Source organism: Moschus berezovskii, chromosome 28 (assembly GCF_049115385.1).
Source record: "Moschus berezovskii isolate FMDL1 chromosome 28, NW_MosBer_1.0, whole genome shotgun sequence".
NCBI classification, from domain to species: Eukaryota; Metazoa; Chordata; class Mammalia; order Artiodactyla; family Moschidae; genus Moschus; species Moschus berezovskii.
This window is the reverse complement of record NC_142487.1, coordinates 28,305,250-28,329,382: the sequence shown is the minus strand read 5'-3', so window position 1 is coordinate 28,329,382 and position 24,133 is coordinate 28,305,250. Positions and strand designations below refer to the sequence as shown.

The 24,133-nt window shown below is 45.1% G+C and overlaps 1 pseudogene; it reads right to left on the bottom strand.

The window, feature by feature from the left end:
* Positions 1–885: 885 nt before the first annotated feature.
* LOC129549610 (heterogeneous nuclear ribonucleoprotein H2-like) lies at positions 886–2,138 on the bottom strand (annotated as a pseudogene).
* Positions 2,139–24,133: the final 21,995 nt, after the last annotated feature.

Here is a 24,133-nt window from a genome sequence, read left to right as displayed (position 1 = left end):
GTTCAGTTCAGTCGCTCAGTCGTGTCCAACTCTCCGCGACCCCGTGAATCACAAAGTATTGGTATTGCATGTCAAATTTCCCCCAATAACTTAAAAGCTTAAGCTTACGTGCCATGCTGCTGCTACTGCTAAGTCGCTTCAGTCGTGTCCGACTCTGTGCGACCCCATATACAACAGCCCACCAGGCTCCTCTGTCCCTGGGATTCTCCAGGCAAGAATACTGGAGTGGGTTGCCATTTCCTTCTCCATTGCATGCAGGCATGCTGAGTTGCTTCAGTCGTGTCCGACTCTGTGCGACCGCATGGACAGCAGCCCACCAGGCTCCTCTGTCCAAGGGATTCTCTAGGCCATAGAGGTTGTTAAATGAAACTAGAATTAACAAACATGCCAAATGTTTCACTTTTAATAGCCACAACTCCTCTGTTGAGTTTTACAGAAAAGCATGTCTTTCAACATGCATCCGGACAGAGTTCAATATAATGTGTGATGTAAGAGCAACATTTAACATAATTCAACAGCTTTAACCCAAATACACTTACTGCTCAAGTACATCCTACAACAGAACTGACTTGAGAAAAGCTGAAAATTATTCAACAGTAATAGTTTACTCAACCTGGTTGTTACATCCTAGATGAATGTTTGTGTTAAAAAATACCGAACCTTAGGTCTTTAAAGCAATCCTGATTTCCACTTAGAGGAAGCATAAATCACAAGCTTGTATTACAAAACAGCTAAAACTTAAGTTTTTCTTTTAAAAATGTTGACCAAGGTCAGCGATCAGGATCAATTACATTCCCTATCCACCACTCATACTGGACATGCTAGGCGTCCCTCCCATTCCATTCACTCCCACAGATTATCGGCTTCTACTACTGTAGTAGCTGCCTATGCAATGTTTGATTGAAAATCACTGGAGTTTTCCTGTAAAACTTGGTCATATCCACTCATGCTGCTCTGGCCACCATAGCTGCCTCCATAACCACCACTCAGCTGCTGGCTGGCCGGGCCACCATAATTGGACTGGTCTGCATAAGCACAACCGCTTGCTCCTGCTGTAGAAGTCAAGATGAGTTCTGCATATCTGTGTTGCATATTTGCTTTGTCTTTTGACATGGCTGCCACAGCATCTTCATGCTTGGCAGACTCGACATCTGCTTCACCAGTTACTCTGCCATCAGGACCAGTTTCAGTGTGCACTCTCACAGGGCTGAGTGGTGAGGAAGGATTCTACGTGCCACTCCCAGGAGCTCTGTGAGGTAATCCCTGTGCGTGTGTAGTGTCCTGTCGTGTCCTGTTCCACAGTGTCCCATCCCCATATCTGTGATCTGGCGTTCCTGAAAAACAGTATTTGAGGTCTCTTCCAAATCTATCTGACCCAAATCCATAGCCGTCATTATAGCCGTTATAATGATCACAGCCTCCATAACCTCCACCGTAAACACCACGCCTCGTCCTTCTGAAGCCAGCTCCTCTTCCGTGCTGTGATGCCCTCTGCCAGCCCCAGGTCTGTCATAGGGACCTGGCCGCAGCATGGCCAGAGGTTTTCGTGGTGGGTCACAGTGACTTCTAACTTCAGCTCGACTGCTCTGAAAGATTCCGATGTACCTGCGCCCTGTTCTTTCCTTGTGTTTCTTTAGAGCCTTTTCAGCTATTTCCTGTGAAGCAAACCACACGAAGGCGTCCCTGGTCCTCCTCCCCTGGAAATCCACTGGCAGTGTTATCCCATTTGGCACGATTTCCAGCCCTGCGAAGAACTGAACGATTTCTTCCTTGCTGTATCCAAGGGGAGTCCTCTAAACCGTACAAAGCCATCACTGGCCTTGTCAGGACTGTTTGGACCAGTATGCTTCAACACCCAATCCATGTCAACGCTGTTTGACTTGAATACTTCAATGTATCTGTGTCCCGTGGTTTCCCTGACTTTTTTCAGGGCCAGTTTGACTTCATCTTCTGATTCAAGTTCAACAAAAGCCTTGCCACTCGGTCTGCCTTCTCTGGTGTAGATGATACGAATACCTTGAGCCACATTTTGAATTTTGCTGTCAGAAAAAAAACTGCTGCACTTCGTCTGCCCAGCAAGACCCAGGCAAGCCCCAGACCTTCGCCACGAACCCTTCCCCACCTCCGGTGCCCAGCATCGTCGTCTCTTAGTGGGTGCTGGTGTTGAATCAGACTGCCCACACAACTTCGGCGGAAATAAAAGTCCCTGATCTTTAAAGAATTAAAGATTACTATGATAGGGAGAGGAGAAACAGCACCTAATGAACATGATTAAAATACCAGCTGATGCTTTCCTACTGCGTACCCCTGAAAGACTGCCCATCAGTGCGTCTCTCTTGCCGGTGAAGCAGGTGAATGTGATATTACAGCACCCGCCACTGCCCCGCAGTGATCGCCCCACATTGCTGTGTTCGCCTTCAAAGTGCTGGGCGAGGATTTTTTTCATTAAATGCATCATTTACAGCTCACTGCAGTGTTCCGCAAAGTCAATACATATCCTTAACAGAAAGCAAAGAAAGCCTGTGAAAGAGAGAGGCGGAGCGTGGATCCAGCGATTGTCAGGAGCCCAGGGCGTGCACTCCATCCCGACGCCAGGCTCCCTGTCAGCGCCTTGCACTGCACGCAAAGAGGAAAGGCCTGCACTGCATCTTTATCTACCATTCTGGGTCCCCTTGACGGCGGGGTTCTGGTAGTAAAGCGGAAATGGTGGGCACATACAATTTGCAGACATGGTAGTCAACCAGCTAGATATTCTCATCACAGCACAGTCCCCAAAGCAACAGGAAACGTTTTTCCAAAATGGAAAAAAAGACCGTGAATGAGTTTCCCTCTTCCTGTTGTTGTTATTATTCAGCCTCTAAGTCATGTCTGACTCTTTGCGACCCCATGGACTGCAGCACGCCGGGCCTCCCTGTCCCTCACTATCTCCTGGAGTTTGCCCAAGTTCATGTCCATTGAATCGGTGATGCTCTGCAACCGTTTTATCCTTTGCTGCGCTCTTCTCCGTTTGCCTTCAATCTTTACCAGCATCAGGGTCTTTTCCAACAGCTTTCAAAGCCTACTGAGAGGGGGAAGCATAGTGAAGATCCTTTATCAATTATGATTTGGGCATCAATCAATGGAAATTTTTAATGGTTTTAAGCTAACATTTTTTGAGAGAAGTTGCCTTAAAATGATACCAACTATACATCAGTAACTCAGATATTTCAGAAACAGTTTCTGAAGCCATACTATGTGCCAAGCACTGTATGAGGGAGTTCAGTTCAGTTCAGTCGCTCAGTCGTGTCCGACTCTTTGCAACCCCATGAACCACAGCACGCCAGGCCTCCCTGTCCATCACCAACTCCCAGAGTTCACTCAAACTCATGTCCATCGAGTCGGTGATGCCATCCAGCCATCTCATTCTCTGTTGTCCCCATCTCCTCCTACCCCCAATCCCTCCCAGCATCAGACTCTTTTCCAGTGAGTCAACTCTTCGCATGAGGTGGCCAAAGTATTGGAGTTTCAGCTTTAGCATCAGTCCTTCCAATGAACACCCAGGATTGATCTCCTTTAGAATGGACTGGTTGGATCTCCTTGCAGTCCAAGGGCCTCTCAAGAGTCTTCTCCAACACCACAGTTCAAAAGCATCAATTCTCTGATGCTCAGATTTCTTTATAGTCCAACTCTCACATCCATACATGACCACGGGAAAAACCATAGCCTTAACTAGACGGACCTTTGTTGGCAAAGTAATGTCTCTGCTTTTAATATGCTATCTAGGAAGAGGAAATGAAAACACACAAGTAACAAAAAGAATCATTTTTCTCAAGAAACTTAAGGTTGAGTTGAGTTAGCAAGCTATCATAAAGTTAAAACCATAGGAAGAAGGCACTTGTCAAGAATCTTGTACAACATAGGGGATACAGCAAATATTTATTAGTAACTATAAATGGAACATAATCTAAACAGATTATAAACCGTGATATTGTACATCTGTAATTTATATAATATTATGCATCAACTATACTTCAATAAGTGGAGAAGGAAATGGCAGCCCGCTCCAGTATTCTTGCTGGGCATGAACAGAGAAGCCTGGCAGGCTACAGGCCTTGGAGCTGCAAAGAGTCAGACAAGACTTAGTGACTCAATAGCAACACTCAATACGGGGCTTCTATGGTGCCTTACTATGGTGCCTTACGTTACTTTGCCAACAAAGGTCCATCTAGTCAAGGCTATGGTTTTTCCCGTGGTCATGTATGGATGTGAGAGTTGGACTGTGAAGAAAGCTGATTGCCGAAGAATCGATGCTTTTGAACTGTGGTGTTGGAGAAGACTCTTGAGAGTCCCTTGTACTGCAAGGAGATCCAACCAGTCCATTCTAAGGGAGATCGATCCTGGGTGTTCATTGGAAGGACTGATGCTGAAGCTGAAACTGCAATACTTTGGCCACCTCATGCGACGAGTTGACTCACTGGAAAAGACTCTGATGCTGGGAAAGGTTGGGGGAGGGAGGAGAAGGGGACGACCAAAAATGAGATGGCTGGATGGCATCACCGACTCTGTGGACATGAGTTTGAGTGAACTCCGGGAGTTGGTGATGGATAGGGAGGCCTGGCGTGCTCTGATTCACAGGGTCGCGGAGAGTCGGACACGACTGAGCGACTGAACTGAACTGAATGGTGCCTTAGTGGTAAAAAACAAAATCAACAACCCTCATGGCAATTCAGGAAACACAGATTTCTTCCCTGGGTGGGGAAGAGCCCCTGGAGAAGGAAATGGTAACCAACTCCAGAATTCTTGCCTCGGAAATCTCATGGACAATGCGATTGTTGGACTAAACAACAAAAAAAGACTTCAAAAAAGACTTCCTGACAAATAAGTGTATTAAGATAAATGTAGTACTGTTTACAGGGACATAGTTATATCAGTAACATGGGAAATTGATCAAAAATATTTGTCTGAATAGAAGCCAAAGCTCACTTGTGATTACGATTATTATTGTTATCATTATTAAAGACTTTAAATGATTTAAATTTGCTGTGCTGTTAGTATAGCAGGCTAAGTAAGTTAGCCATGAATTCAAGGAGAAAAGAAATGAGTGTGATCCTCATGGGCAATTTGTCCCTCAACCTTGAGTTGATTCTTACTTTCTATCTGCTCGGTTTCTTTGTTTTGCTTCAGAATCTACTTGGGAAGGAATTCTGAATATGTCTATGAGTAAAAACTTATTTCCTGGGATACCACATTTTTAGGGAAATGTTCCTCCTTTTTTCAGCGGCTGTTGGTGGTTTAGAAAACAGTGTGACGGGGCAAACCCATGGAGTGTTCGTAAGGGGAGGACACCTGGAGAGCATAATTTTAGAATAAAAGTCTCTTATCAGCACAGCTGTACTTTTTCATCTGGGTTCTGGCCCCAGCCATCAAGGCGTCAGTGAATTTCTAGGAGAAACCGGATTTTACAGGTGCCTTCAAATGCTTTGCATTTGGCCCTGGATTCCGAGAATTTACTGGAAAGTCGAGGGAGCTCTCCAGTGAGCCGCCTATCTGATCTGAAATAAAAAATAGAGTTAGGATTCACCGGGGGCAAGCTGGCGGCTGGCTGCTTTGTCTTTTTAGTTTGCTTCTTTGTTCTCTTTTGTGCTCAGGGTCCCAATTATGGTTAAAACAACCCGCTTTGAGCGGGCATGCATGCCAGCTTGGCATAGCCCAACACTGTTTAAATCTCTGAACTTGCCGAAATACATGCACATGTTTTTTTGGAAAAGAATTTCCCATTTGGGGATGGATTTTTACAGCCCTCTTTCCCCTTCTCTTTTCTTTCGTTTTTGGTTGCAAACCTGTCATTTTATCCACTACCTGCAGTCTTTGGTGGAAGACATGAGAGAGGCTGAAGGTGGAGAGAAAGGCCAGAAGAAGCGGAATTTGACCGTTTTATGTGAGTCGCGGGAGAGACAGCGGGGTGGCGGCATTTGCAGAGTGACTTAGCATGGCTGTCTCACGTCTTCTGAGACTCAGAAACGGCTTTTAGATTTTGTTTGTTTGCTGTTGAGCCTAAACCAGTCAACGCAGCACTTCATTTCTTGATTCTTAAATCGGAGATGCTCGGATCTGCAGAAACAGAATTGCTCTGCTGTCACTAAATTATGTATTTCTCATTTAGAAAACTTCCCAAGTTGACTATAAATAAATTAACTCTAGTTCTGAATATATTAAGACTTTTATTTTGTGGATATTCTTACGGTGCCTATAAGGTTCCAAGGTTTTAGTGACTACTGCTCAGGTAAAAACTTTACATCTAAAACAACTTATTCATCCAAATTAATTTTATCTTTTTAATGAGGCAAGTTAGTCAAACTTTACTTTTCCCGCATTATTAACATCTTTGCATATTTCACAGACATGGAAAATTTCAAATGTAAAAATGATACAGAAATGATAAGAAGAACAAGAAGAACTGAGCTATATTAGATGTGCCAGAATTATATTAGAAACTAAATAAATACCTTTTGAATGAATTAATAAATGATAATGGCTGACATTCTTCAAATGTTAAATACTTGGCTGGCATTGTGCTAAGCACTGTTTTAAGGACAGCTTTGTTGAAATATAATTCATATATTTGCAATTCACCCATTTAAACTGTACAGTTTGTAGTTTTTAGTTACTTAACTATGTGCCACCATCGCCACAATCTCAGAACATCTTTATCGCCGCAGAAGAAACCCTGTGCCCCTCTCCCTCCGGCCCCAAGCAGCCACTGACCTACGTGCTATCGGTACAGATTTCTCTACTCTGCACATTCAAGTGAACGGCGTCAGAGTGTGTGGTCTTTGTAACTGGTGTCTGTCACTCAGCATGATGTTTTCAAGGCTGGTCCAAACTGTAGCATGTACTAGTAGTTTATTTGTGCCACGTATCTTACAGTTAATCACCACGGGAACCTCCACAGGGGTTTCTGTTGAATTTCCACTGGTCATATGAACACAATATAAGCCTCAGGATAATCAGATGACTAGCCCAAGGTCACATAGTGCTGGAACGGGAACCAGCACTCTCCAGCCATCCTTCTGTTGTCGAGAAGCTTCTTCAGTCTTGGGCAGTTTGGGAGCTTGAGGTCCTTCTAGAGGCCCATGCAGAGAAGGGCCTCAGGTATCCCTGTTGTCATCTGGGGCTGTCTCGGGAGAGCGTGGGGCCGTAACGCCGCCCGGCTGAGCCTTGTTCAGGAAGTGGGTGGTGTGTTTTGTTTGGGGGTGCTTTGAAGCACAGGCTGCTGTGAGGAGCGCTGAGGTAGGAACTGAACCTGTGGTGGATTCTTCTCAGGATTAGGGTTTTCCCTGGGGCACTGGCAGTGAACACACTTTGGGGACAGAGCCGACAGGTTTGCTTCAAGGTTCTGAGGAGGGCAGGCTGCAGCGAAGGAAATGGCTCCCGCTGGGAAAGAAAGACCTCCCTGCACCTCTTCCAAAAGCCGGAGCCGCCTGCATGCACTCAGCCCCTGCAGCCTTCACTCACCACAGTGAAGCCCGTTAACTCCTACAAACCTCCCTCAGTTTGTGTGTATGTGAGTGTCCGCCCCCTTTGATGGCAGCTGGATGATTTCCACCTGGTTCTCATGCTTGCGAATACTCGGTTAACAAAGGCTGAGAAAGGGTGACGCCGGAGGTTCCTGTGCTCAGGTCCCTGAGGGCCTGGGCCTCCCAGGCGGCGCTCCTGGTCAGGAACCCGCCTGCCATGTAGCAGGCCTAGCAGACGTTGGTTCCACCCCCGGGTGGGGAAGACCCCCTGGAGGAGGGCACGGCACCCCGCTCCAGCCTTCTTGCCTGGAGACTCCCACGGACAGAGGAGCCTGGGGGGCTGCAGTCCATGGGGTCGCAGAGTCAGACGGGACTGAGCGCCTGAGCACCGCGCACCTGAAGGGCCTGTGATACCGGTCGGTGCTGCGACTCCGAGTAACTAAAGAACTGAGGGATCGAGGTGGTGGAGTGGTCCTAGAAGATCATCATGGGCCTCAGAGGCAGAGGGTCTCCCAGCTAGGAAATCGCTGCCCCTCTGGAGCTGGTGGGTGTGGGGGCCTGCTGCTTCTCCAGTCATTCCGCCCTCAGGGGGCATCCGCGCCCGCTAGACTTGCGCTGTGCTCCGCCGTCCAGGGTCCTGTTTCTGTGGACACCCTCTCAAGCCCCAGATTTCCACGGGGCACGTTTAGTGGCCAGATAATTTGCAAGAGTGAAGAAATGCCTGTGCTCTTACCCGCACTGAGCGCTCGGTGCTCGGCAGCAGAAAGCCATGCGCTTTGTTAATTCAGCAAAGGCCCGCGGGGCACCTTCAGGGGCCGGGGCACCCGGGCGCGCGGGGCACGTCCAGGAGCTGAAGGTCCCCGCACTTGTGGAGCTGAAGCCTTGCTCTTCACGGCCCTTGCTTCTTTATTCCTTTTTTAAAATATTCTGCTCTGTATGTATTTTTTTAGGCATTTCACTGATAATTAGAATCTCCATCAGAGGACAAGTTGGGTAGGTTAAAAAAAATTGAATTCATTTTGCTATTTCAGTTCTATTAAAAAGAAATTATATGGAGTTGTGGTTTCACCTAATAGACAAAAGGCTGTTTTTACATTATGCTCATATTTCAATTATCTATGCTAACCCTTACGCCTATTTCCACGGATAATAGCTGGCTTCACTTCTGGAGCTATTGCTGAGTGGGTTTCATTTTCGTTTTGCTTCAATATCACTGTCAAAAAAAGAATTGGGAGATTTCCTCAACATATAAATAGAGAGGGAAAATATTTTGTAGTTCCTTTCTTCAGAAGGATGATCTAGATAAATTTGTACATATTTTATTTCTAGCCATCAACAGCACAGCACAACGCAAGCCGCTTCAATTACTTCAGCAACAAGCTAGCAATGCAACTGTATCATTGAAATCTTTCATCTTTCCTCTTTGACTTGATGTGCGTTCTACGCAGTATATCAGCAAAATCTCATCAACTCCAGTCTCCTTGAGGCTAATAAATCTCAGTCACAAATTAATCTCGCACAGAATGAAAAAAGAAGGCCGCAAGAGGAAAAAGCTAATGGCCACAGTCAGTCACCACCGTGTTTCCCGAGAGAAACTCTCTCAAGCCGTGCCAAGAGAGCTTCAGACTCTTTGTGTGGATGCTCTGTTGCCAAGTTGTGTCTGACTCTTTGAGACCTGATGGAAGATAGCCCGCCAGGCTCCCCTGTCTGTGAGATTTCCCAGGCAAGAAGACTGGAGTGAGTTGCCACTTCCTTCTCTAGATCTTCCCAACCCAGGGCTCGAACCTGGGTCTCCTGTGTCTCTTTCGTTGGCAGGTGGATGATTTACCATGAGTGCCACCTGGGAAACCCTAGGTTCTTGAACCAGCGTCGCTGTTATCACGTTGGCTGTTGCTTTCATGGCTTTCACTGCTGTGTTTCTGTGGGGGCAACGTGACCTTTGGGTGATTGTTTATTCAACCAGTGAAGTCATTGTTGTTCCAGTCACATGGTGAGAATTGTTCACACAGCTTAAATGATGATCTTGTTCACACCGAACTGGGGTCTTTCACATCAGTCTTCCTTCAGATATAAGAGCTGGAGACATTTCTATCATTAGGATGGACGTTTCCCTTCAGACACCTAGATGGACTCAGAGTCTACACCCACAGCAGTATAGCTGTCTTCTTACTCTCTCTTGAGTGGGAAGCTTGCTGATGTAAAACGTCTCCAGGCGGGGACCTACAACGTCACGTATAAAGAAATGAAAAGTCACATTTTGTAGTTGTAGCAAACTACTAAAGGTCAGAGGAAACAGAAAAAAAAAAAAAAAGAGAGAATGTGGACTGTTTCTTTTTTCTCAGTGTCCAAAGTCAATGTTATGAGATGATACTGCGAATGAAGACATTAAAATATAGCTTTGATTACACCAAATGTGTCTTGTTAAACACAAATGATCTCTGTGGAGAATTTTGCCAAATGAGTGTGGCACAAATGCCATCATCACCAAGGGAGCATTGTTACCTTTTAAATAAATCTCAAACCAGAGTCACCAAAATGTGAGTCTTATTTACAACACCTCTGCATTTCCACAGATTTTCAGGTGGAGTCAGTCACCATGTTTGTCACTAAGATGTTTGTCACTCCGTGGGGAACAAGCCCTGAATAAAATTTAAAACATTGAAGAAATTTGGACACTAATTAAAGTTACATGATATTTGAGAGGCCAAACAAGTTTGTTAAAGATCTTTGAAGTCACTAATTAAAAATGAAAATCATTAAAATATAAACACATGGTGTTTTCCTTCTTTTTTGGTTCAGTGCATGAAACCATCAGATTAAATTCTTTGCCTTAAGTACTGTGTTCAGGGTTAGCACCTGCAATTAAATTTTCTGCCATTTATTTCTTCAGTTCTCCCATTAACTGAAAAATCATTCAGAGGTGGCCCAGAGGAGATAGGGTGCTGGTGTTACAGCCAGCCATTGATGTAACGTAAAATGTTCTTGTTCATTTTTGCATGGCTTTGTTCTCTGTCTCTGCCTCTTTCTTTTTCAATATAAATCCAAGGTAGACAGTGACAGCTGGTTCTTTGTGTTCTCTCTGTTTTGGCCTCTTGGGTCCCTTCTTTAAACTTAATATAGACTGAGACTAAAGATTTTTTTAGACATGTCAAGGAACAAGATAGCAACAGATATCTGGTAGGGCCAAAGAATGCCTGAGAAAAGCAACATTGCAAGATGCAGATGATTCCAAAATCAACGTGGAAACAAACATGGCAACAGAGCAGCTGCTTCTCCCGACTCAAGGCACTAACCCACTGACTTCAACCCAAAATGATGGATCTCTAGCTCCACAGGCTTTTTAAATTTATTTTTTGGTTCTTTCCTTTTTTTTTTTGATGGGCTATTTTCCTTTCAGTCCTGGAATTTGAGGTCTGAAATAATGAACAATCCAGTGATTTCTGTTGACAAAGCTGCTGCTGCTGCTAAGTCACTTCAGTTGTGTCCGACTCTGTGTGACCCCACAGACGGCAGCCCACCAGGCTCCCCCGTCCCTGGGATTCTCCAGGCAAGAACACTGGAGTGGGTTGCCATTTCCTTCTCCAATGCATGAAAGTGAAGAGTGAAAGTGAAGTCGCTCAGTCGTGTCTGACTCTTCACGACCCCATGGACTGCATGCAGCCCAGCAGGCTCCTCCGTCCATGGGATTCTCCAGGCAAGAGTACTGGAGTGGCTGCCGTCGCCTTCTCCGGTTGACAGAGCTAGAATCTCACATTTTTCAGTGATCTCACCCTCGGTCATAGCCTCGACACCTACCGGATGAAAGGCTTGCCTTACCCAGTGAGACACCTGTCGGGTCTTTCTCTTACATTTCTCCAGATTCCTCTCCTGCCCCTCTGTATTTATAATTCAGCACAACAAGGATACAGAAAACTCACCTACAGTGTTGATATCAGCCCCCTGTCATTATTCATTTAGGTTATTTCAGACTCTAACCAAATATATGTAATATCTCATTATAAATCTCCCAGGTGGCGCTAGTGGTAAAGACCCCAACTGCCAATACAGGGAACATAAGAGACAGAATCCATCCCGGGGTCGGGAAGATCCCCTGGAGGAGGGCATGGCAACCCACTGCAGTCTTCTTGCCTGGAGAATCTCATGGACAGAGGAGCCTGGCGGGCTACAGTCCATGGGGTCGCAGGGAGTCAGACATGACTGAAGTGACTTAGGATGCACACATATATAGCTAATACCTGCTTACATAAATATAGGACCAAGTTCTATAATTACCTAGGAGAATGGATTAAGGAGATAAGTATGTTTTATTTTATCACTTCAGTTCAGTCTCTCAGTCGTGTCCGACTCTGCGACCCCATGGACTGCAGCACGCCAGGCTTCCCTGTCCATCACCAACTCCTGGAGCTTGCTCAAACTCATGTCCACTGAGTCGGTGATACCATCCAACCATCTCATCCTTTGCTTTATTTTAAACATTCTGTCAAAAATCCCCTCCAGAAAATCTGTAGACCTTCATTTACTCTTTAAACAGCAATAAACAGAAACGTCTCTATCATATTTTTTGTTCTGAAAAATCACCAAGAATTTAATAGAAAGAAGAAAAAGAAGAGGAAGGGGATTGTGCCAAAGGAGCTCATTTTTTTCTATGAAGTTTTCAAGAATTCCTCAGTGAAATAATTTTCTTTTAAAAGTTTCATTTTGATTTATTTTTTACATTCCTTTCTCATCCTTTCTTTTTCTTTGGGACAACCTTAAGGGTTTTTCCCATGTCAGAAACAGCTGTTGTCAATCATCTTCCAGGGTCAGTTAAAACTTTTAGTAAAAAGCAATTCTTAGGCACAAGTTCACATGCACAGCTGGTGCCCCCGACCCCAATGCCAGGGCTGGGTGTAGTTGGAAGGAAGCACCTCGGTGGGCCTTTGCTCTTGAACAGGGAATATCACACAATGGTTCAGACATCGCCCGAGGAGTAGTTGGGCTTCCCTGGTGGCTCAGTTGGTAAAGAATCTGCCTGTAATGCAGGAGACCTGAGTTTGATCCCTGGGTCGAGAAGATTCCCCTGGAGGAGGAAATGGCAAACCACCCAGTATTCTGGCCTGGGAAATCCCACGGACAGAGGAGCCTGGCTACAGTCCATGGGGTCACAAAGAGTCGGACAGGACTGAGTGACTCTTTTTTTTTTAATGTTAATTGTATTCAGATTTAAGTGTGAAAAAAATCTTCAACCATTTCTAGTTTTCCTTTCACAATAGTGCTATTTCCCACTCAGGCACAGCGTTCTGAACCACCTGACCATCCAACACCGTCTGCACTGCCAGCACCCCAGTCTGAGCTTCTGGGCCCTCCTGTCTGGGCTGTCCTGGTAACTTGATGATGGCTTCTTCCTGCTTCCTCCCTGCGTATGGCCTAGTCTGGTGGTCCGGGTGGTAAAGCCAAATGAAAGCATGTCTCTTGCTCTAAATTCTCTGCTGAGTTTCCATGGCAGTAGGATGAAATAGCTCAGGAGACCCTGCCAAGTCTGGCCCGCCCGACGCTGATCTCCTCTCCTTCTCCTGCAGTCTTCTGGAGTCTTCTCCAGTCTGTCCCCGTCCCGTCCCCTCTCTGGCCCCCGCCCGTGTCAAGCGTACTGCGGTCTCGGGGTGTCTCACTCGCTGCTGTCCCGGCGTCTTCTCTCGGAGCGCCCCCCTCCCAGCTGCTGTGTGGCCGCTGCCTCTCGCCATTCTGTGCTCAGCTCGAGCGACGCCTCCTCGAACGGCCTTCTCAGACCTTGTGTCTAAGACAGCGCCTTCCTCTCACCATTCTCCGTGTCAGCTTCTCATGTTTGTTCTTCCTCAGAGCATTTATTGGGAACCGAATCCCGTGACTGGTTTCTCAGTTTCCACATCCTGCCTCCATATTCCTCAGAGGAGTGTACGCACTATGGTGCAGACATCTTGTCTACCATGTTCGCCAGTGCCTGAGACGGAACTGATGCTCGTAACTATTTATTGAATTAATTGTCGTTGAAACCTCTCTCTTCCTTATCCAATCAGTTTCCTATCTGATTGATTTTTATTCCTAAATTGTTCTTGCCTCTGTCTGTTTTTTATTGTCCTTCTCTTTTAGTTGAACTTTATGTCCTCTGTCCTAGGCTTCTGGATGAGCCTCCTAACTTACCTCCCCATGTTCCTTTTTCTCTCCCTTCAACACATCATGTAAACTTCTTAAGAGAATATTTTGGTCAGGGGCTTCCCTAGTGGCTCAGACAGTAAAGAAGCTGCCTGCAATGCGGGAGACTGGGGTTCAATACCTGGGTCGGGAAGATCCCCTGGAGATGGGAATGGCAACCTAGTCCAGTATTCTTGCCTGGAGAATCCCATGGGTAGAGGAGCCTGGTGGGCTACAGTCCATGGGGTCACAAAGAGTTGGGCAAGACTGGGCGTCTAATGGCTTACTTTCACTCTGGTCGTGTGGTTTTCAGGTTTAAAACCTCCGGTAGATTTTTCTAGCCTGAAAGCACCTCGGCGACACATTTCAGTACCTTCCTTTACTATGACTGTCTAGTGCACGTACTCTGGGAGTTGGTGATGGACAGGAAGGCCTAGCGCACTGCAGTCCATGGGGGTCGCAAAGAGCTGGACATGACTGAGCGACTGAACTGAAGAGTGCACACACATCATCAGTGCAATTAGACTTGCTTTCCTCTGACTGCAGTAGTCAGTATGTGACCCATGAACCCATTTCCCTGGAGTCCTTACCTTGAAGGTATAAGTGAATTTTTAGAGGTCAAATTTCTTTCTTTTTGCTGGGCTGTGAAACTGGAGAAGGTGAGCTTCCTGAACGACCAAGTTCCCTGGCCACCTGGTCATAGCCCATCGGCAACAAGACAGAAAAAAAAAAAAAATCCCATACATAAAAGACATTAGAAGTGATTGCAAGAGTGAGAAGGAAAGAGAGAAAAAGGGCTGATCTCATTTGAGTGCTTGGATCCAGCCGTATCTGAATTTACCTCTGCCCTTTACTTAAGCAATTGTGGAAGTCAATGAATTTCCAGCTTTTTAAAAATAGATTTCTCTTTTGCAGAAAACTGCTTTGGTTCAGGTTTCCATCGCTTTCAATCACGCTTTCTGATTAATGTGACCTGTCTTTCAAACCCTTCTACAGTTTGATCAGATCTTCCTTGACTCCCTCACTCTTCCTTTAGTCTCCATGCTCTCAACGCCCTTCTGCCCTTTTAACTTCTCTTCCTGCCGTTCGGTGCTGCTTCTCCCTGCTTTCCTCTTCTAAACCCCTCTAGTATTTCATGGTTTTGACATTTATTTAAAAGTAACCATACAAATACCACCTAATGGTATTTCTGCTGTTAATCGTCTGTGTTGTAGATTAGGAGGTCAAAATGCAGCTGCCTGTAGGGTTCAGGAATTCCATGTAAATGTGTGAATTGGGCCTGTGTGATATGATGAAGAGTGGCACATGGTGATTGGAAGGGGTATGCCCTGCCTAATAGCATTCTGATTTAAAAATTTTAAAAACAGTGTGTTACCCAAATGAGGCAGGCTGGTTGGATGTAGTCGGGCAGTTAGTTTTCAACCCCTTTGTTTATTTATAATCACTTACTTTTGCTGTCTGATGTATCCACACATTTTTACGGCGTTGAAACCAGGGACTTTGTATTGATACATCGTTTATTTCCTTCAGTGCCTGCGAAATAACAGCTACTCAGTGTATCAGTCTCGGTGGACTGATGGCGCTGGCTGTGCTGTAAGGTTTATTAACTGTTGTTTTCCCCACCATCCTTCCATGCCCGCCCCGCCCCCCGCCCCCCACCAGCTCTTAATCGGAAATGAAGTTTTAGAGAGGCGAGTTCAAGGTTGGGTAGTTGTCTTTACTTTCCTCTAGGGGACCATCAGCGTCACATTCCTTAGAAATATCATTTTAAAAAGAGATTCAAACTTTTTTTTTTCTTTAAGAGGGCAAGAGAGTTTTCAAGTTCACAATATGTTTTTTCTGTTCACATGATCGATCAGTCATCACATTATGGCAGCGGAAGGGGACCTCACAAAGTCATGTACTCTAATCCTTCTTCCAATGCAGAGATGCTTTTTATAATGCCATGGCAGATGCTTCTACTTGAGCATTTCCAGGGATTGGAAGGTCAGTCCCTTGTTGAGTAAGCCCGTTTCCTTGTAAAGCATCACTAATCAGAAAGTCCTTTCTGATGGCTAGACAAAATCAACACCCTTAAACTTTGGACTTACTGTTTGTAGTTCTGTTTCATAAATATACAACATCTCCTTATTGCAAACATGCATAGGTTTTCAAAATGTTCAAGAAAACAAATGAAAAGGTAGTAAAAGGAAGCTGTGCCACGTCAGACTTCCTTTATATTATCCTGATTTCTTAAGAGATTCGTGTCGGATGTCTGGAACGTGAACACAGTCACAAGGAACTTCTAACCATGCGGCGTTCAGGCTTAGGAAGCTCTTTCAGTGCATAGAGCTGTATGATGCTTATGACTCTGTGAGCTGTGTGTTGCTGTCCTGATTTATGTACTCAATACCACCATCGCCTCAGGTTTCTGAAAAAGCCAGTAACTTCTGCAAGTCTACCCTCCACAAGGAGGGAACAGCACTGGGGTCAGTCCTTCTGAATCTCTGCCTTTTTCTTCTCCTCTCTCTGTAAACCCTCTTAGCTGGATGTCCAGCAGGCACTATGCTGTCTTGTAAGTATCTCCTGTTGGGTCTTTTTCAGTTTGTTCTGCTTTTATTAGATTTTACACCGATTGACATTTTCATAAAAGCTCATTTTCCTTAATTTTCAATAGCTCTAAATAATCTCTGTATTTACCCAAGGTATTTCAGTTCTTTGGAAATAATTTAATAATTGGTACAAAAAATATTATAAGATTATGATGTGGGATGATATGATAAAACATTTCTTAGTTTTAACTTTTGTTTAACCCAATCTTTTATTGATTGCATTACCTACTGTTTCAACAGCGTGGGGAGTTGGTACCAAAATGCTGGCCTGCCCAGTAGGCTGTAGATATCTGAGGGGAGGCTTGACCTGGAGGACTTGTTCTATCCCCATAGACAAATTAGGGCCCTTATCACCATAGTCACTTTTGATAAAAAGGGTTACAACCACTTTTACATAGAAGGTACTATGGAGCGTTTGTTATGAGATTTTCCCTGATACATAAAATGTTGGGCTGAACAGTGGAAGTAGAAATGACTTGAATCTCAGTTCACCCCACAAGTAGTTCACCTAACGAATAACGGCTGTTCTTAGCTTAGATGGTGCTTGTTGCGGCCCCCACGGGGGGGGTGTACCTTCCCTTCATCCCAGATTTGGTTCGGGTGTTGAAACTGATGAGGCCACACCTGCCCCCAGAGGGTGTGAAAAGGTTTGTGACTCACATGCTGAGGCCTTCTGGGGAGAGCGAGGGGGGTTGAGAGCAGGTCTGAAAATGGGGTGACAGGGTAGGGAAAGGAGCCTGGCTTGGAACTGTGTTCGGGGGCTGGGGTTGCGATGGAGGTTCCCTCTGGGGGGCTGGGGCTCGCATGTTTGAACTTTTGGTTGGCACTGAGAGGGAGCCCCCAGGCTTTCCTGCCAGCTTACCTGGATGTGTGTAGAGCAAAAGCACAAGAGGGACTAGGGGAGCTTAAGCTCTGCAGCCAAATATCACAAATGGGTTGAACTCTGTATTAGAGCTGACTCATGCTTTTAGGTGGAATCGGACTTTTCTGGGCGGATGCACTGTACCCAGGGTGAGGCCCTCACAGACCTCCCATTGCCTCCTTTTTCCTTTTTACCTTCCTTCTCCTCCACCCTTTGTGATCCTCCCTGTAGTCCGGCCTCAACAGCAAATCTCTCTCCTGAGGCTCTTGTTTCTCTTTGGTTTATTTATGTGTGTGCGCTAAATTGCTTCAGTTTCACTTTTCACTTTCATGCATTGGAGAGGGAAATGGCACCCCACTCCAGTGTTCTTGCCTGGAGAATCCCAGGGACGGGGGAGCCTGGTGGGCTGTCGTCTGTGGGGTCGCACAGAGTTGGACACGACTGAAGCGACTTAGCAGCAGCAGCAGCAGCATGTCCAATTCTTTGTGACCTCATGGACTGTAGACCGCCAGGCTCCTCTGTCTGTGGGATTCTCCAGGCAAGAATACTGGAGGGGATGCCGTTTCCTCCTCCAGAGGATCTTCCTGAGTCAGGGAGCAAACCTGTGTTTCCTGCAGCCCCTGCATTGGCAGGAGGGTTCTTTACCGTTAGCGCCACCGGAAAAGTCCTTTATTCATATTAATGTTTAAGCAGATATGTTTGTACTGTGTGTGTGTGTGTGTGTGTGTGTGTGTGCAGACTGGAGGGAATTCAGTTTCCCTTTGGGGTTGGGAGTGTGTGTTGACCTTGTGGCATCATGGCCGTGAGTTGAAAATGATGAATGAAGGGAACAGTTCCCCTGCTGGAGGAGGGAGAACTGCAGAGACAGCAGGAAGGAAGAAGACACAGTCTGCTCCTTTTCATTTTGCATTCACAGTGTCAGCGGGACCATCGGCCGTGACGAGCGCCCCAGGGATGCAGCGCGCAGCCTGAGTGTTTAATGGAATGGAGTCGGTTTGGGGACTCTCACACAATGGAAAAGATCATCATCCCCAAGAAGTGTTTCCGTACAGACACAGCTCAGGATCAAATGCCTTCTAAACTTACAAATTTCAGAAACTGTGAAGGAGATATTAAAGGAGAACTTGATTTGTACAGGGGCTTCCCAGGTGGCTCAGTGGTAAAGAATCTGCCTGCCAATACAGGAGACTCAGAAAATGAGGGCTCGATCCCTGGGTTGGGAAGATTCCTTGAAGGAGGAAATGGCAACCTGCTCCTGTCCTCTTGTCTGGAAAATCCCATGGACAGAGGAGCCTGGTGGGCTACAGTCCATGAGGTCACAGAGAGTCAGACACGACTTAGCAACTGAGCACACACGCATGACTTGTACAGAAACTATCTGATCCTAGATTTTTAATAGGTTTTTTGTTTTTTGAGACAGATTGCTGTTTTCTCTTGTTGCTTTTTGCTTGCTTAATTTCAAGTTTCATGTGTTTCTCATGAAAAAAAAGCCCTGGATAAATGTTGGGCAAAGAAGCTACTTCTCACTCATTCCTGAGAGTCAAAAATTATTAAAAATAGAAAAAAAAAAGTTGTGTTGAGACAGATTATCCAAGTGATTAAAGGCATTTAAAATGAAAGCTTAGCACAATCTTACTAATGATTTTGAATATTAAAATTAGAATCTGTCAGGTGCCAGGTGCCTAAAGAACAGAGCAGATCACACAATTAGGCAAAATCTCAGGTAAAATTAACTCCATTTCAACTAGTTCATACATACATTTAATGTATCTATCTGCTGGGCTTGGAGATGGATTGCAGTTGGGAGCGCCAGCTTCAGAAGTACCTGAGACATCCTGCTTTGCTTGAAGGTTCAACACAAGCCCTTGGCTGACTGTTGTCCCTTTCCCAGAGACTGTGTGCCAACAGTATCATTCTTGCTGGTGTAAACACAAAATGTGAGCATCTCCATTACAGCACATTTTCACCGTGGTATTTTAAAACCACTCCTGTGTTTTTACTTAGCATTCATATAATGTTTTACGCTGGGAGAACACTTTGAAATTTCCCTTGTCAATAATCTCTCAAGCAACTCAGTGAGATAGGTTGGTACTCCTGGCACCATCTCACACCTGGGGAAACAAAAGCAGAAGGAGGTTATTGGACCTGAACCAGATCATAATATTTGAATACAAGAATGAGAACTAATAGCTCTGGAGTTTCCAGTCTGTTGTTCAGCCAGCTGGCTTATGTTCCTGCAAGTCTTGTTACTTGTGTGAACTTGAGAGAACTGTTAGGTCCTTGAAATGTACATTTTCAATAGAAAGCAAAGCAGAATCGGTTGAGCTCAGCCCTCCCTCAAGAGAAGTACTCTTCTATTGATTACCTACTATAGAGTTACTTCCCCCCTTCACTCCTTTTTTATGTTTTCCCATATACAATACAGAAGAAAAACATCTATGGGAAATGAGCCAGATGTTTCAGCTGGGGAAAAAAAAAAACAACTTCTGAAATATCTCTGGAAGGTCTTCATTCTGACAGCTCAAAGTATTAGATTTGGGAGGAAGAGAGTCAAGAAAGAATTTCTTCAAACTAGGAGGCATTCAGAGAAAAGACTAATAGCAGAGGTGATGAGAAATACTCAAGGGAGAATGTTTTTGTGGTGCAGAAGTTGGTACGGTTAGAGCATCAGGAAAATTTGGATTAGATAATGCAAATAATTTACACAACTTTTTCATAGATACAAATTAGAAGCTTTATTAGGAAATCAAATGTCCATAATAGAACATTTTTAGCTGCTTGGCAAAAAGCCTTGGCTGAACAAAAGGAATTCGGATGCATTTGGTGACAGCTGATGTGGAATAACTTTTTATAGTACATGTTCTGTCATGTGATGCAGTTTGTGAATTTTCTCAAACAAAGTGGCAGTCAACAGAGACCTGTGTCTGTGGGTTTAATCTGTAAAAATAAAAGAACGAGGTTCCGTGAAAGATGAAATGGACAGCTTATCAACATTCAAAATAGAAAGAAGTTTCAGCGCTGTTTTAAGGAGGATGAATGAACTGGAGGATTGTTCACCATAAATTTCCAAACTTATGGTACAGAATTTAGAAAATTAAAAATGTCGTTTTGTATTATTTGCTGCCAGGGTTAGAAAGTAGTTCTAAAGAGAGTCCCAGGAAGCTATAAGGCAGACCAGAGACTTCCAGATGAAATGCAAGTCTCTCTTCATTTTCTTTCAAGATCCTTAATCGCAGTAGAAGACTTTCTACATGTTCAACTTCCTCTTGTCTTGAATTATCTATTATTCTTTAGGATATCTGCCTGCGAAGTCACTTCAGTGGTGTCCGACTCTTTGCAACCCTATGGATGGTAATCCACCAAGCTACTCTGTCCATGGGGATTCTCCAGGCAAGAATACTAGAGTGGGTTGTCATGCCTTTCTCCAGGGGATCTTCCCGACCCAAGGCTCAAACCCCCATCTCTTATATCTCCTTGACTGGCAGATGAGTTCTTTACCTCTAGTGCCACCTGGGAGGCCCAAGGGTTGACTCATATTCCGCCACCTCTGTGTAGCCTTTATTGCCTACTTACTCCATACTTGAGAGACCCCAAGACCACTCTGGAGCTTCATGCTTCACTAGAAGGACTTACAGAGGTCAGAATAAGTGATTATACTCACAGTTGTAGCTTACTACAGTGAAAGGAGGCAGATTCCAACATACAAAGGGGAAAAGCACATGTGACCGAAACCCGGAAGAAACCGGGTGCATGCTTCCAGTAACCTGTCCCAGGAAACGCATGGATGTGTGGCCACACGTGAAAGGCGTACCCATGAAAGAAGTGCCCCTGAGCTGTGGTGTCCAGAGTTTTGATTGAAGTTTAGTACATAGGCATGACTGACCTGGACTCTAGCCTCCCAGAGCAAAAATAAGCATTCACTGTAAAGTGCATTGTTACTGTAACTCTCTGATCAAACTGGTACTGAGTTGCTCAAGCTTTTAGGCATCCAAGAGCACTCTTATAAGGCAGAATATTGCAAGATCTCAGAACTTAGTTCCCAGGAGCTGGCCAAGGGCCAATCCTGAAGTAGGCATTTCTTAGGAATGTGCAGGGTTTGAGCAACCCAGGTCTGCTTAGTTATCTCCTTCCCACAAATTTCAGAGCCATAGCCTTGACCTAGGATCTGTTCATAAACTACTCATATTTTTCTGAGCATCTACATTTAGATAGCATTTATGCAACAGATATAGCAATCATTGTTAGCATAAATATACCTAACATTTGGAGGATCCAGTGTGGGTTGGGATACACTTAAAGAAACAACCAATTCATCCTGTGTAGGCATGACATACATTTTCATATATTTGTACTAATTTGGTTACTTGAACCTTGTAATAAACTTGTGCAATACTAGTCAGCAAAGAAATCAGCTGAGGCTTAGCTAAATCCAGTTCTTCCTCAGGCTAGTCATTTTCAATCAGTATTACATTCTGAAGAGGATTTAACTCCATATTCCAAAATATTTGATCATCAATATGATAATTATATAGTATTCTTGCCTGGGAAAGCCCATGGACGGTGGAGCCTGGTGGGCTACAGTCCATGGGGTCACAAAGAGTCAGACATGACTTAGTGACTAAACAACAAATATACTTTATTTACATAAGACAGTTGAATCTTCCTGGTAATGCCAGTGTTATACCATATTGCAATATAGTCATGGTACAATTTAGGTTTATTACAGAAGAAGTCGGTAAAAACTACAGAGTTATTTTCTATTTCTTTTCAACAGACTGACCTTTGCCCATATATCAGGTATTATCATAAATAAGGATCATTAGAACTGGCCGTGATTTGGGTCCTTCTGTGCTTCAAGTCAGCTGGGGACAAAGCCAGTTATGTCACCTTTGTTCAAAATCATGAGTTGGGACAGGTTCCCGCCGTCTGCTCTTGTGTCGCTGAACTCACCCCCGCCCTGTGGAGAGAATGTGAGTGTTGCTCAGAACAGTTCCCGTCCCTGCTGACTGGACCCTGGGATAGGTCTTATCCTGATCTACTCTTGGGGTGAGAGTGAGCGTGCAGCCGTGTCAATTACAGTTGCCCCAGAGAACGTCCATAGGTCTGAAGATATGTAATAGCCCATAAGAGCACCCCTTACAGTCTCAGCAGCTGGATGGAGGACCATCATGTCAAGATTATCTCAAGCCCCAACCTATATGGAGATGAAGTCCAGAGGGGCTGGTGGGTCAGGATGCCAGCCCTGTGTCAGTGCTGGCTCCGAGCATCGTCCAGCATTATTGGAGAGTCAGCCAGATCCCTTTCACTAAAGTCTTGTCATCTTCAGGCTGATTCCCTTGCCCTCCTCATGGGAGAGAATGCACCCGTAGTTTTCCTCTGAATAGTGCTTCCCTTGGCTTGTCCTAGGATGTCTAGACTGACACCTATCTCCCTCCCGTCTCGTGAGCTAGTTTTGTTTAACTCAAAATGTATGCTGCTGCCATTATTACTAATGACCTGAGTGCTGCAGTTTAGGTATTAAGTCATGGCCAGCTCTTTTGCAGCTCCATGGACTGTAGCCCACCAGGCTCCTCTGTCCATGACATTTCCCAGGCAAGAAGAGTGGAATGGGTTGCCATTTTCCTCTCCAGGGGATCTTCCCGACCCAGGGATCAAACCTTCGTCTTCTGCTTGGCAGGTGGATGCTTTACTGCTGAGTCACCAGGGAAGCAACGGCCTGAGTGCTGTTTCCTTGGTTTCTCCTGCTAGAGCCAGTGAGTGGTGTGGCTGGAGCAGGCCACGAAGCCGCCTAGCCCTCCTCCGTCCAGGGATGCGCTGTTCCCCAGGGGAGTCCGGCCTCGCTGCGTGGAGCCCGCTGTGCTGTTCTAATCAGAAACCCACTGTTGCTTTCTATTCTGTTGAATAGCTTTCCACCTACAGAAATGAGAGCAACGTGCACTTGTACACAGCTCACCGTGGCATGTCGGGCAGGCAGCTTCTGTTTTGTTGTTATGGGTTGTTGCCACCCTTCAAAGTTTCCCAGATGAGGGGATCCGCACGTCTCTATGTTCGTATGTGCCCAAGCTCCAGAGAGTCCGTGCAGGTGCACTCAAGAACCCAGAAACTGCGCTCTGCTTCGATGGCAGAGCCAGGAGGGCTGACTGGCGCCAGTAACGCTGCAGTGTCCCACTTGGCGGTGAGGGGCTGGCTTACCGCCTTCACCCCACCCCCCGAGTGTCTCTCTGGACCCCACCTCCTTTACATTGGAGACATAGATGCGCTTCCGTCTCTACTCCCGAGGCCACCACCCTCTTCCCTTAGGCTATGGACTCTGTTTCTAGTGCTGACCGAACTCTCATAGGAAAAGCTCCTGCAGGTTGGAACCAGGGTCAGTATCAGTTACAACATCCCACGGACTTGGTCCTGCAGAAGGACGTGCTTTTTACAAAACAGTTTCCATGAAAGAGACTTTTTTTACATCTCATATCAAATTTGTTTATTCTGCAGATAGGGAGGGAGAGCTGAGAAACAAAATTTTGTGTTCTTTTTAACCTGGTTCTCAGATAGTAACATTTAGCAAACTTGGACACTATTACATTTGAAAAGAAAATGGAAAAGGGTCAAGATTTTTTATAGCTTCTTTGGAGATTTCAGATGGCGGGACTATTTCATATTACCCCGCCTTGACTTCAGTGGCTGTGATCATTTGGTGTGCCAATTATGAAGTAATGTGTAAACCAATCCCTGAAGATAAACGTATTTGAGTCATTTTCATTTTTATAATTACAGTTTTATAATTTCAAGGAAGGAAGTTCTGGATTCAGAGGTTTCAATCATGTCATCTTTTCTAATTTTACTTAGCAGCTTTATTTCTATATTAGTCAGAGATCTGTGTCTGAATCTAGGGATTTTTCCCGTCGAGGCTAGATTATATGAAATTTTATCCCCTTTTTTTTTTCAATACCAGCACATATTTTGGGTTGACATATCAATCACATTCTTTTTACAAGTTTAGTTACAATGAAAGTTGACAGCAGTGTGAAGAAGCGACATTTAAA